Source organism: Uranotaenia lowii, chromosome 3 (genome assembly GCF_029784155.1).
Source record: "Uranotaenia lowii strain MFRU-FL chromosome 3, ASM2978415v1, whole genome shotgun sequence".
Lineage (NCBI taxonomy): Eukaryota > Metazoa > Arthropoda > Insecta > Diptera > Culicidae > Uranotaenia > Uranotaenia lowii.
In genome coordinates this window covers 217,021,508-217,033,643 of record NC_073693.1, presented here as the reverse complement: position 1 = coordinate 217,033,643, position 12,136 = coordinate 217,021,508, and the positions used below count along the sequence as shown (strand labels likewise).

The window sequence follows — 12,136 nt, the reverse complement described above, 5'->3', positions numbered from 1 at the left end:
TAAAATCCAAAACTACTGAGAATAGTCAAATTGGAAATATTGAATGGTGTTTGCGATGTAAATTGAAGGTCAGCAAAGATTCTGCTCGCTTCATTTGCATAATTTTAAGCGACTTCAGTAAACTGTACAACGCCTCTATTTATGCAATCTAAGCAGAACTACATGTTACTTCAATCAATTTAGTAGTGACCTGATAAATCCTTAATTTTACATGGCGAAGTCTTGATTTTTGAAAAAAAAATCTTACACTCCTGCCTCTGATTCGGATTAAAATAACGGCGTGATCTTAAATTGATTTTTTCTATCGAAGTGATTTTTTTTATCGATGCTTGCGTTCGTAAATCATAAACAAATGAATGCAAAAGCATTGAAAGTGATTTGATATCTACGAAAACAATCGATCGACTGATGCATGAACCAAAAAAATCAATTTTCGAACACGCCCCAAATAAGTTCGAATTGCATTATTTCCATGCTCATACTGTGTAACATACTTTCAGCGTGTATTTTGAAAGATCCAAAACATCAAAACAAATGTCTCGTGTCCCGTGACCACACCGCGCATGCAGTCCGTTTTCTTCTCCTGTCTGGTGGCCACTGAAGTGTTCGAAGTCGACATTAACATATTGTCCGTGTTCGCGAGTGCATTTGCTGGTGCTTTGCTCAGAATAATTTTTCATCAGAATTCCATTCTCGGAAAGTGAAACTGCAGCTCGGAATAAGCTGTTGCAATTCGGTAAGTTATCGACTATAGTTTCCAACTATATTTTGTATTCTTTGAAAAACGATTGTGGATGAAAATGGTGCCAGTGAAAGTTTGTATGAATGAACAATCAAAACGATTATGCAACTAAAGGACATCTGCACTTAGAGTGACATAGATTATGTTACTTAATAGTTACGGGATCAAATAGAAGTCGTGGTTCGATTATCTTTCATTACGTGTTATGAATCTAGGTATATTCACAGCATACGTTCGACAAAATTTATTAAATTGCATTTTCAAGATATTTCAGCCTTTTCACTAAAAGAGAACATGTATACGTTTGCTTTTAAACAAAACATTAACCTTGAACTTAAAGCATACTATTCAAATAGATATGATTAGAAAAAAGAACCTTAAATTTCCAAGAAAAAAAACCTTATCTTCTAGGAGTTAAACGGAGACATTCCATCAGGCAAAAAACCTTCAACAGAACGACTTGTGGTATAGCAACAGGCTCCCCACACGTTCACTTTTCTTGCTGATATTAAGCATTTAGGTACGACCACAGCTTTGGCTGACATCACAAAAAATTGAATCGTGAGCTGATGCCAGCCACTTGTCGATAAACGAGTTCTGTCTGAGTCGGATAAATCTGGTTTCTCGGTCGTAACGTTTTGGCATGGGTCGTTTGATTTGACAAATTCCTTCGAACATGAAATGAAAGAAGTGATTAACGAGAAAGAGAAAATTTGAATGTTCGAGTCGATTAATATAATTTCAATGGATCAATGTGCTGATAATATTTTCAAATATTAGGTACGTATTATTCGGATAGGTTTTTTTTTGTGTAGGTAAAAGAAGAAATTGTAAGGGTTTTCTCTGAAACCTAATCAGATTTAAAAATGACAGTAAAATTATTTCCCTCAATCAATTTCGCATGGGAGAAATAATAGACTTTCCCTCCATCCCTTAGACCTGATAATTCCTTTCAAAACGTAAATATTATATATTTAAACAGTTCAGAAGTGGCACTACCTTAACTTATACAATGAAATTTGGTTGGTCCAAAGCTCACATACATATGTCGAACGTTCAAATTCTAAGAAACGCAAACTGGATGAAAACGACAAATTCCCTACAAATAGTCCTATTCCAATATAGCGAAATCGACGGTTGCTCAGAATACAGGCAGTAGCAAAGATAGTCAGTCAGTCCGACCAAGAAATATTGAGACGATTAAAAATAAATTTGCGAAAAGTGATAGCAACGTTATAAATAATTTGCTCATAAAATTGGGTGAAACTGTCCGTTTGAAACCACTTTCAGAACCGGATATCGAAGTCACACGTAAGGAATTGAAATCATGAATAGCTTTACGAGTAAAAGAAGTCCGTTACATTGACTCAACAGGAGAAGGGTTTGTCAGACGTTGGACTAAAGAAAAAGCCCAAGGTTTCATGACACATGCTCAGAAATTTTTCATCAAGAAATATATAATGGACATTAAACATCCTGCTAAGCCTAAACTAAAAAATGTAGGATTTGAAAACACTGAAAATTTTAATTATCTGGATTTTGTTAATTCATTAAAAAAACAGAATACCTAGTTTAATCGATGCAGAAATCTCAGTGTTAAACATTGAGAAAAATGCTAAATGGAAACATAATCCAATGATTGCTACCATTGAAGTTGATGTGGAGACGTTTGCAACATTGATAAAACGTGGCAAAGTTAATGAGGTATGGGGAAGATGCAAAATTTGTGAAGCAGTTGATGTGCTTAGATGTTACAACAGTTGGCATTTTGGCAATGAAGCTGAACATTGTGAAGAACAGACCTGTTGGGACCTGGAATGTACGGCTCAATACGAAAAGTGTATTAATTGCTTCAAATTTAATCGTACAACAAATTCTACCGAGGAGAAGCTATGAACGATGATAAGTTTTCCTCACAAAAATGCTTATTCGATCTTTTCAACATCTGTAAATTTTTCCTATTTTTCCTATCCATCTTTATCAATTATAAATTCTAATATTCTTTCTCCGAGAATATATATTTTTATACAATATACAACTTATCTTGAAAAGTGTATCAGTACTTAAACTAACAAATATGAAATTTGACAAAATTGAAAAAGATTTTTCTGTATCGAAAGAAGTTGATTGCTAGACTTCAGGTTATTCATACAATCTCGTAAACTAATACAAAAAACGGCCCATTTGTTTCAAATAACTAGTGTCATTTATTTGCTGATAATCTTGCTTATTTGCTTATTTATTGAACTCGTGGATTCCGATGCTGTGGGCATTGATAATATTCCGATAAAACTTATAAAAATTCTCCTGCACTCTTTATTACCATTATTAACTCATCTCTTCAACACCATTATTTTAACTTCGAAGTTTCCCGTTTTGTGGAAACGGGTGAAAGTTATACCTATTCCAAAAAAATCAAACGTATCAGATATTACCAATTTTAGACCAATCAGCATTTTGAGCTCTTTATCTAAGGTTTTTGAAAAGCTTATTAAACAACAAATATATGATCATATTGGTGAACATAACTTTCTCAGTGAGTTCCAGTCCGGTTTCAGACCTAATCATAGAACTGAAACAGCGTTAATGAAAGTGCACAATGATATAGCCCTTGCCTTGGATAAAAGAGGAAGCGCATTACTTCTGTTAATTGACTTCTCGAAAGCTTTCGATAGGGTTGCGCACAACAAACTTGTTCAAAAACTGGTACATAATTACAATTTTTCCAAACATGAAATGATTTTCTCGTACCTTCAAGGGCGCACGCAATCCGTTTATCTCAGGGGGTTTTTTTCGGAATTCTCACAAATTGATTCGGGGGTTCCTCAAGGTTCTATTTTGGGCCCTATTCTGTTCTCGCTATTCATAAACGATCTCCCTTTGGTTCTGAAGTTTTGCTCAGTGCATCTTTTTGCTGATAATGTTCAGATATACGCAAGTACTGATGGATGTTCTTCCTTACAGCAGTTAGGTGCTCAAATGAACCATGATCTTTCTAAAATCCACGAGTGGGCTGTTGATAACCTTCTGCCTATTAATCCAGCAAAAACAAAAGCACTTTTCATCAACAAGTTAATTCCATCTGTCCTACCTACTAAACTTTATTATGATGGACAAGAAATTTCGTTTGTAGACCACGCTGAAAACCTTGGTGTTATTTTTGAACAAAGTTTCTCTTGAGACTGCCAAATAATCTCCCAATGTGGTAAAATATATGGATCTTTGAAAAAGCTCTACTTGACAACTAAACATTTGGATACCTCAACGAAACTCCGCCTATTTTAGTCGTTTATTTATCCTTTATTCATCTACGGTGATTTTCTTTATCAACACGCTTCGGAGAGATCTATGAGAAGACTTCGCATTGCGCTGAATTCTTGCGTCAGATATGTTTTTAATCTTACAAGATTCTCACACGTCTCACATCTTCAAAAAGATTTATTAGGATGTCGCTTCGAGAGATTTTATGCTTTCAGATCCGTTACTGTTATTCATAGGATTCTTTCCTCAGGCAAACCGGAGTATCTAAGATCTCTTCTTGTACCGCTACGTATTTCTCGAACAGGATGTTTCGTTATTCCCCGACACAGTTCTGTTTACTATATAGTAACTCGTTTTTCGTGAGAGGTATCTGTAGGGAATAATGCGAGTGGAAAATATCTTGAATAAAACAATGCTAAAATGAGCAAATGAAATATTGGTAACCCTAGTATGAAGAAAATAAACATTGCTGTGCTCGTCAACTGGTGTGAGTGGCTCTTGTGGAAGCATTCGTTCAAACGAGAGAGGAAAAACGTGTAGAGTTGTAGAAGAGCAGAAGAGAATGTCGCCACGGGAATAGAAGTGGACTAAAGCTTCAGTTTACAGACTAATGTAGTGAGAAACGGGTCGTTTTGTGAATCTCGGCGTGGAAAAAAAGAAATTATCGCGAAAGAAAATGGCGATTATAATGGTCGGTTTCGACAGTATCGTTAACTGGAACGTTATTCCTTTCCATGTAAAATCTATCAGATCTAGGTCAAAGTTCAAGAGGGGTTTATTAGCAGGACTTGCAGATTAACCCTCCAAAGCTGTTCGGGTCAATATGACCCGAAGCGCACATTTCAAACCTCTTTATCATCATTCCAATATACTGAAGAACTGGGAATTTTGACAAACCAAGTATGTTCTATGAAAATAATGATTAAATTAACGACCAGAAATTAAAATTTGAGTTTTGAAAATCGATTCATTGGTAAGTGAAATACAGCTAAGCAAAGCCAATACTAAATGTCGTTTTTTTAAAGTAAGATTTTTTTCTACCGGAAGAAATGAGATAACGATCAAAACTTTCATTGGACCCCAACATATCTATACATTGTCGGATAGATTCACGATTTCAAACATCAAAGAAACACTTAAATACAGAGAAGCTATCAAGAGTTATGAGTATTTTAAAAATAAAATTGATTTTCCGGACTTTTTACTTTCTGAACCAGTTTCTGATAACCTGGTAATAGTTTTCGACTTTATTTTGGAATGTTGAGTGAGAAGACTAAATTACCAACTCAATGAATATAATATCATTAAAATCGGTTAACATTTACAGCCAGGAGAACAAAATCAAACAACAACTCAAATTTCACCGAAACGGATATTTTGCGAACGGCTTTGGAAGGTTAAGAACGACATAATCTTAAAAAACGAACGAACAAAAATTTAGCTAGGAAAACACATCAGTATAACACATTGTAACAAGTTATAAGATTGTATCTTACTTTACATAATGGCAATAAATAAATAAATAAATAAATAAATAAATAAATAAAAATTCCTGGGGTTTTTCAATCGTTTCCCGGGAAAGTAAAAATTATTCATCATCAGCTTTCTTCGATTTTCCTATGCGGACGTTCATATTTTATTGAATGCCTCAGAATATTCACACAAACTATATAATTTACAAACGTGTTCATTTTTTTAGATTTTTTTTTTAATTTCCAACCAATAAAAAACGCACAAGTGCCTCAAGAACTGGAATTAAGTCTTGAATCTCTAGTTCAGAATATAAAATGTAGTTCATAAAAATGCTTTGGCTGTTAACAAAACAATTTCCATGATTTTATCACTACTCGTAGAGAAACTGTATTATAAGAGAAGCGACCTAAAGGGTGTCCCATTATTTTTAAGCACGCATTCTGGATGACGTTTGAAAAGCCGATTTCTGCTGGATGTTGTTGCTAAGTAACCATAAGCACAAAAGTTTTGCATTTTTGTAGCTTTATACCAGCATTCAAGTGCTTAATTACACTATTTCAGCACATCAAGTGCAATTTAGCATTATAACAGCCCTTCGAGTGCTATGGTGCATCATACTAGAATTATACCACTCTTTTAAAACACAGAAAACAGACGTACAAGCTCGAACAAAAAACCGTAAAAAAAAGTGTGTAAAATTTCAAAACCAAAACCAAAAAAATACGTTAGAAACTGACTGCAAACAGTGCCATCTATTGCGCCATTCAAGAGTTACAAATCAACTTTAAAGTGTCCAGTTTTCGAAAAGGCGTAATTGTAGCCAAAAAACAAAAATTAGTTCAAAAAGGGTGTTGGGGTTTTTACACAAGTTTCGTGGGCTAGCTTGTACGTCTGTTCTCTGTGTTTAAAATACAAATAGCATTTTATTAGCTTTCCACAATGCTGTTGAAATGCAACATAGCTCTAAATCAGAATGATAAATGCTAAATTTTCTAAGCATTAAATTGGCATCATTTAAACTTGCTTCAATGCTTTTTAGCACTATGTAGGAACTAGAGTGGCATAAGGCTAAAGCACATTTTATTGAATTAATGCAAATTTAAGGCGCCGATTGCCAGAAACTTGAATCAAATAGGGCTTTTTTTAAGATTTAACGCGCAGTCCACAAGCAGAGTTACTGAAAAATGTCCGATCCATGGATGTCATGAGTTCGATTCCAAGTCATCTTTAGGAAAAAAAAATTTAAAAAAAAATCATGTAGAAAATTCAACCCGAGAGATCCCTTTAATATGCGTAAGCGAATATCAACATAAGCCAAATTCATTATCATGACAGAAAAATGGAGCCAAACAAAAATTGAAAAAAAATATTCCCGCATGGTTGTACCTCATTTGAACGCCATTTGCATTTTTGCATGCAGTGCTTTCATAGGGTTGTACCAGTTTCTGTACTAAAGCAGCAGTTAGTTTCGCCAAACCTGGCTCACAGAGCTAATATGATGCACAGAATCAAACTCTACAGCTGACTTTAGAGCAGAATTAGTGTTAGTTTATAGTGCTTATGGTTACATTGGTAGTGAGAGGAAGAAGATAGCATTGGAGCGGTCTGAAATTCGATTTGGAAGTATGAAGAGGTAAGCAGGGCGAAACTGAGTCCGGTTGACAAAACTTTGGTCCGGAAAGTCATGCGAGCTTACGCCATGGCGCGCCAGTAAGAAAACTGCCTAAGTTCGGGATGTGACCAACAACGTGGATCCCCTCTAAGCACTGTTCATCGTAACAAAATAAGATTAGGTTTAAAGACATGTAAAAAGCAGAAGAAGCCAAAGCCGAGTCCAAAATAAGCTGCTTCCGTCAAATCAAGACCTCGTGAATTATATGATCAACTGCTGTGTGGAAAATCGGTGATCGACGACGAAACCTAGTGCAAGTTTGATTAAAAAACGCTCTCGGGTGACCAGTACACTGTTCAGAATGACCAAAGTATTCACGAGACTGAGAAATCCATTTTTACCGAAAAAACGGTATAAAAAGCAATGGTTTGGCATACCATATGTGAGTATGGCATGCTATCCGAGTCGTTCGTGACTATTCATATTGTCTGTTCACGTCCGAGAGTGCCTGAACCGTCGCCTGCTGCCCATGATCCGCAAACATGATCACCCAGTACTGTTATGGCCGGATTTGGCATCAGTTCACTTCTCGAAAAACACGATGGCTTGGTACAAATCCAACAAAGTCCAGATTCTATCGAAGGAGATAAATTCGCCAAATTGTCCTCAAGCGGAACCGATTGAAACTTTTTGGGCCCGTATCAAATAAGATTTGAGAAAACATGTGAAGTCTGCAGATTCACTAATCACTAATCACTAATCGTACTTCCACAGCCAGAACTTATGTCTGAGTCCCAAAGAATAATAAAAGTGTCTTATCATTCTTCTTGTCTTTGTCCATATTTTTAATAATTTTAACATAAAAACATTAAAATGATCAAAAACATGAATTGGTTGGGCCTACCATGGAGCAGAGAACGCAGAGACATCTGGAACACAGGAACAGGAAGAAACGTGGACCACCAGTACCATACGTTTCAATTGGACAGTATCGTTGGAAGCATGCTAAGAAAAATGCTCCGTGATGAAGAAACCATGCGCCATGTAAAGGAACTTCGCCAATCGCTAGGGCCATTCGAAAGGGTTGGAAATGATTTATTTTGTACACGGAAATCCCAAAATCTCTCTGGATTTCAGTGTACAATCATTTCTGGTCACCGACCAAGGTTAAAGCGCCTTTACTCGCTCTTGAAAATAAAAAAGAGAAACGGAAAACATTAGTAGTACATAAAACCCTCCGAGGTCTGTTTAGAGCTCGGAAAGTTTTTCCAAAAATTTTAACTGTATTAAAATAGTACATCAAATTACCTTTGAAAGTTCTCATCAAATAAAAATTAACCTTATTAGTGGATCAAAAACATTTAAATGCGAATCTAGTTATCAAAGAAAACACTATTAATGTATTCATACAATATTGGACATTTAAAAATATACGATGTTATACGATTCATATCGTTGGATCGATTTCAAAGTGTTTTTTTTTTCTGTCAACATAAATTGTAAAAGTTTAAATTCAAATAATGTTCCAAAGAATTAAAAATGTTTGATTAAAGTTTAGCTCCGGTAAATGCAACTTGAAATTAATTTCATGTAAAAGTTTCATTATAAATATGCTTTTAGATCTGTTTTGCTATTCCTACACATTGATTTAATAAAAATGTTATGTAAAAATTTTTAACATACTTTTTCGAAACATTAACACAAAATTACCCAAGTATTAGAAAAATTCATGTATTCTTTTATGTTATCCAAAGTGAAAACAATTTAATTTGTACAATAGATTCACAAGTGATAGAATTAAGAAACCACCTACCTACCCCAAGCAATTGAATCCACCCCCGAACTAAGTGCAATATTACGCCAGCCGTAGGCGAATTTTTAAAAGTCAGTGAGTGCTGCGATTAAACGCAAACGACTGTTGGTAATTGTAATTGAAAATATATAAATGAAATTTTTCATTTGAAGCAAATGTCAATACTTCTTCACGTTTTTATTCTCAACTTTATACATGCCAGCCCATTTAGAAATTCAACAATGAATAATTGGAACGAAAGAAAAAAATAATAAGAACGTCCTCACCAGTTTTCTGCTAGTTTCCGCACTTGCTGCTGACTTCATTCGGTTTCAAAAATTTTGTCACTTTTTATGAGCTCATTTCTCAATAACTTTATTAACTAAACATGATTTCACTATCCTGCTTGAGCATATTATGTGGAAGAGATTTTGTTCAGCTCACGACAAACAGGAGCACCTTTTTCCTGTTCGTTTCAACTTATATTCTCACTTCACATTCATAAGAGACCTGAACATATTTTTATCATTCCCAATGTAGCACTTCAAAGACCACTCTCTCACGTATCGAAAAAAAAAAGGAAACAAAACTGTCCCGTTCGCTATCCCACCCAATTTTTCTCCATTTTCAACAATTCTGCACCATCAAAATTAAACTTTCTGCGTCATTCAGCCCGTGCAAAAAACTTTCGGGAGGAACCGCACTGAGCAACGATAACAAGTGAAAAAAGGGATTTCTTATTTAGCACTTGATTTTTTCTGTTATCAGCAATGATTTCTTTGTTGTATCCTTTGAAACATTTGTACACTGATGATTTGTTTGTAAAATCAAAACTTCTCCTCGAAAAGGACAGAAAAACGGAAAAATTGAACGCAGAGAAAATAAACGCGACCGCACTCGACCAAGGCCTACTCGCTTCTCCTCAAAACATGTGAAGTCTGCAGATTCTATCGAAAACTTTGTAGAAGACTGGAAAAAAGTGACCAAAATCATCGGCCAAAGAACAGTGCAGAGGATTTTTCGTCAAAGCTTTGGACGATATGGCCAAATATTTTATTTTAGAGAGTTTAAATGTCGCTTCTCTTATAATATAGGTCCTCTTACCACTCAAACAATTCGCTATGATTTGATGTCTAAACATTCTGTAGCAATAACGATTAACACGAAGCCATCCGATTTTGATAAGCCTTACGCGTGATTGTGCACATTTTTTAAAATACACTCATGGCTATCACCTCTATGTGCGGTCTCACGTTCATTAGTCCATAAATGGCAAACCGCGCGACAGCAAAAAAAAATAAACGAAATCGATAAGAGCGACAATAAATTTACTTAGAAGTTAAGGGTACAAGACCAATGCGATGATTGTTTTCAGTTAGTGGTTTGCTTACTTGATAGGAGCTTTCAGTTTAACAACAAACTCTCTGAAAGATAGCCTCCCACTTTTATTTTGTAGATTATTTACATTTTCTTTGTGGTTTGAAGTAGGTGTTGTTTGTTTTACATTCTTTGAAAAAAAAACTCAGTTATTGGTGAAGACTAGTCATAGAAAATTTAAAAATATTTGTCTTTGCAGTTGAGTAAGTAGAGCTTCATTCTTCTGAGGCAGCAAACTTAGGGTCGAATTTTGATTTGCCAAAAACTATCCATTATGTGTTGTTGCAGTTTCAAAGTACCTGATAACCTTCACATTGAATAACACTTTTACATGTTTATATTCCTTTTTAAATAATTTAATTGCTTATTCGATATCGATAACCTAACAACTGACAGTACAAACAGGCATCTGAAAAGAAAAAAAAACTTATGGTTGGTTGATTGCAAGAATAATTTAACTAGCGGGTGTAAAAATGGAGTCAGTCCAGTATAGTTTTTTTTTCTAGTTTGAACCATCATAAAAATAAAAGTGGACGCGTGTAATAAGTCAAATTTCGGGGACGTTAAATTTTATTATTCTAGTTTAGATATTATTAGACTGGCATCTATACGGGAGTTAACCGGTCATTCCTGTGGATGGTGCCAAGTTAAACAGATCACACTTCAAATCATCAGTTCTTCGACTTGATGAGTTTCAAAATACGACAAGTTTCACCTCTTCTTGCCTCAGCTTTTTTAAATCTCTGTTTATCTTAACATAACAATTTATTTGCTGTTGAAAATTTTATAATTCACTAGCTGATCCCATACGAACTCCGTTTCGTTTTGAACTTGGAATATGTCATGAACAGTTTGTATGAAAGTCAATTGCCGAACATTTTCCAGATACACTTCCGAATTCATTTTGAAGCAATAATTGCAAAAAAAAAACCATGTATAAATTTTGACTCGATCGTTGTATAAAAACGCAATTATTGCCAAAAAGTGAAACCCTTTCGATGGCCTCTTATACAATCTTTGAAATCTGAAATTGATTGCCCTTCCCTCAAAACTGCCGTGTACAAATTTTCAAAGAAATCCATTGCCAAATAACGTCAATATGGCTAAAACAGTGAAAAATTTATTAACATGGACGACCCCTTTCGTCGACCCTTGGCAAAACCTTTGACATCTGAAATCGATTGCCCGTCCCCGAAAACTACCGTGTGCAAATTTTCATTCCAATCCGATGTCAAACAACGACGATATTGCAAAAATATTGAAAGGTTAATATGGACGACCCCCTGTTCCGGCCATTTACACTGAATTTAATACCTGAAATCTATTGCTCGTCCCTCAAAACCCTCGTGTACCAATTTTCATCTGAATCCGATGTATAATAACGATAATATCGCATCAACAGTGAATAGTTAATAAGGACGACCCCTTTGGCAGACCCCTGATTTTAGTTTGGATAAGTGAAATCAGTTGTTGGTCCCTAATAACTCATATGTGCAAATTTTCATCCCAATCCGATGTATAAAAACGCCAATATCACTAAGATACTGAAATTTTATATGGACGACCCCTTCTGCCGGCCCCTTTCACTGAATTTGATACCTCAAATCGATTGCTTGTCACTCAAAACTATTGTGTACCAATTCTCATCTGAATACGATGTATAATAACGTCAATATCGCAAAAACAGCGAACAGTTAATATGGACGACCCCTTTGGCTGACCCCTTACACAAAATTTGACACCTGAAATCGATTGCTCGTCTTTCAAAACACTCATGTGCAAGTTTGCAACACGATCCGACGAAAAGCAACGTCAATAAAGCGAAAACAATATTTGTCTTCTATGGACGACCCCCTCCAGAAGGGGTCATCCGAAAATC

General features: G+C 35.3%; 1 protein-coding gene across 1 annotated transcript in view; it reads left to right on the top strand.

Moving 5' to 3' along the window:
• Positions 1–561: 561 nt before the first annotated feature.
• LOC129756867 (5-aminolevulinate synthase, erythroid-specific, mitochondrial) overlaps positions 562–12,136 on the top strand; it is a 28,799-nt gene continuing 17,224 nt past the window's right edge. Inside the window, exon 1 of the mRNA XM_055753911.1 lies at positions 562–736. The gene's annotated coding sequence lies outside the window, so the exon portion shown is untranslated. The remainder of the gene's footprint in view (positions 737–12,136) is intronic.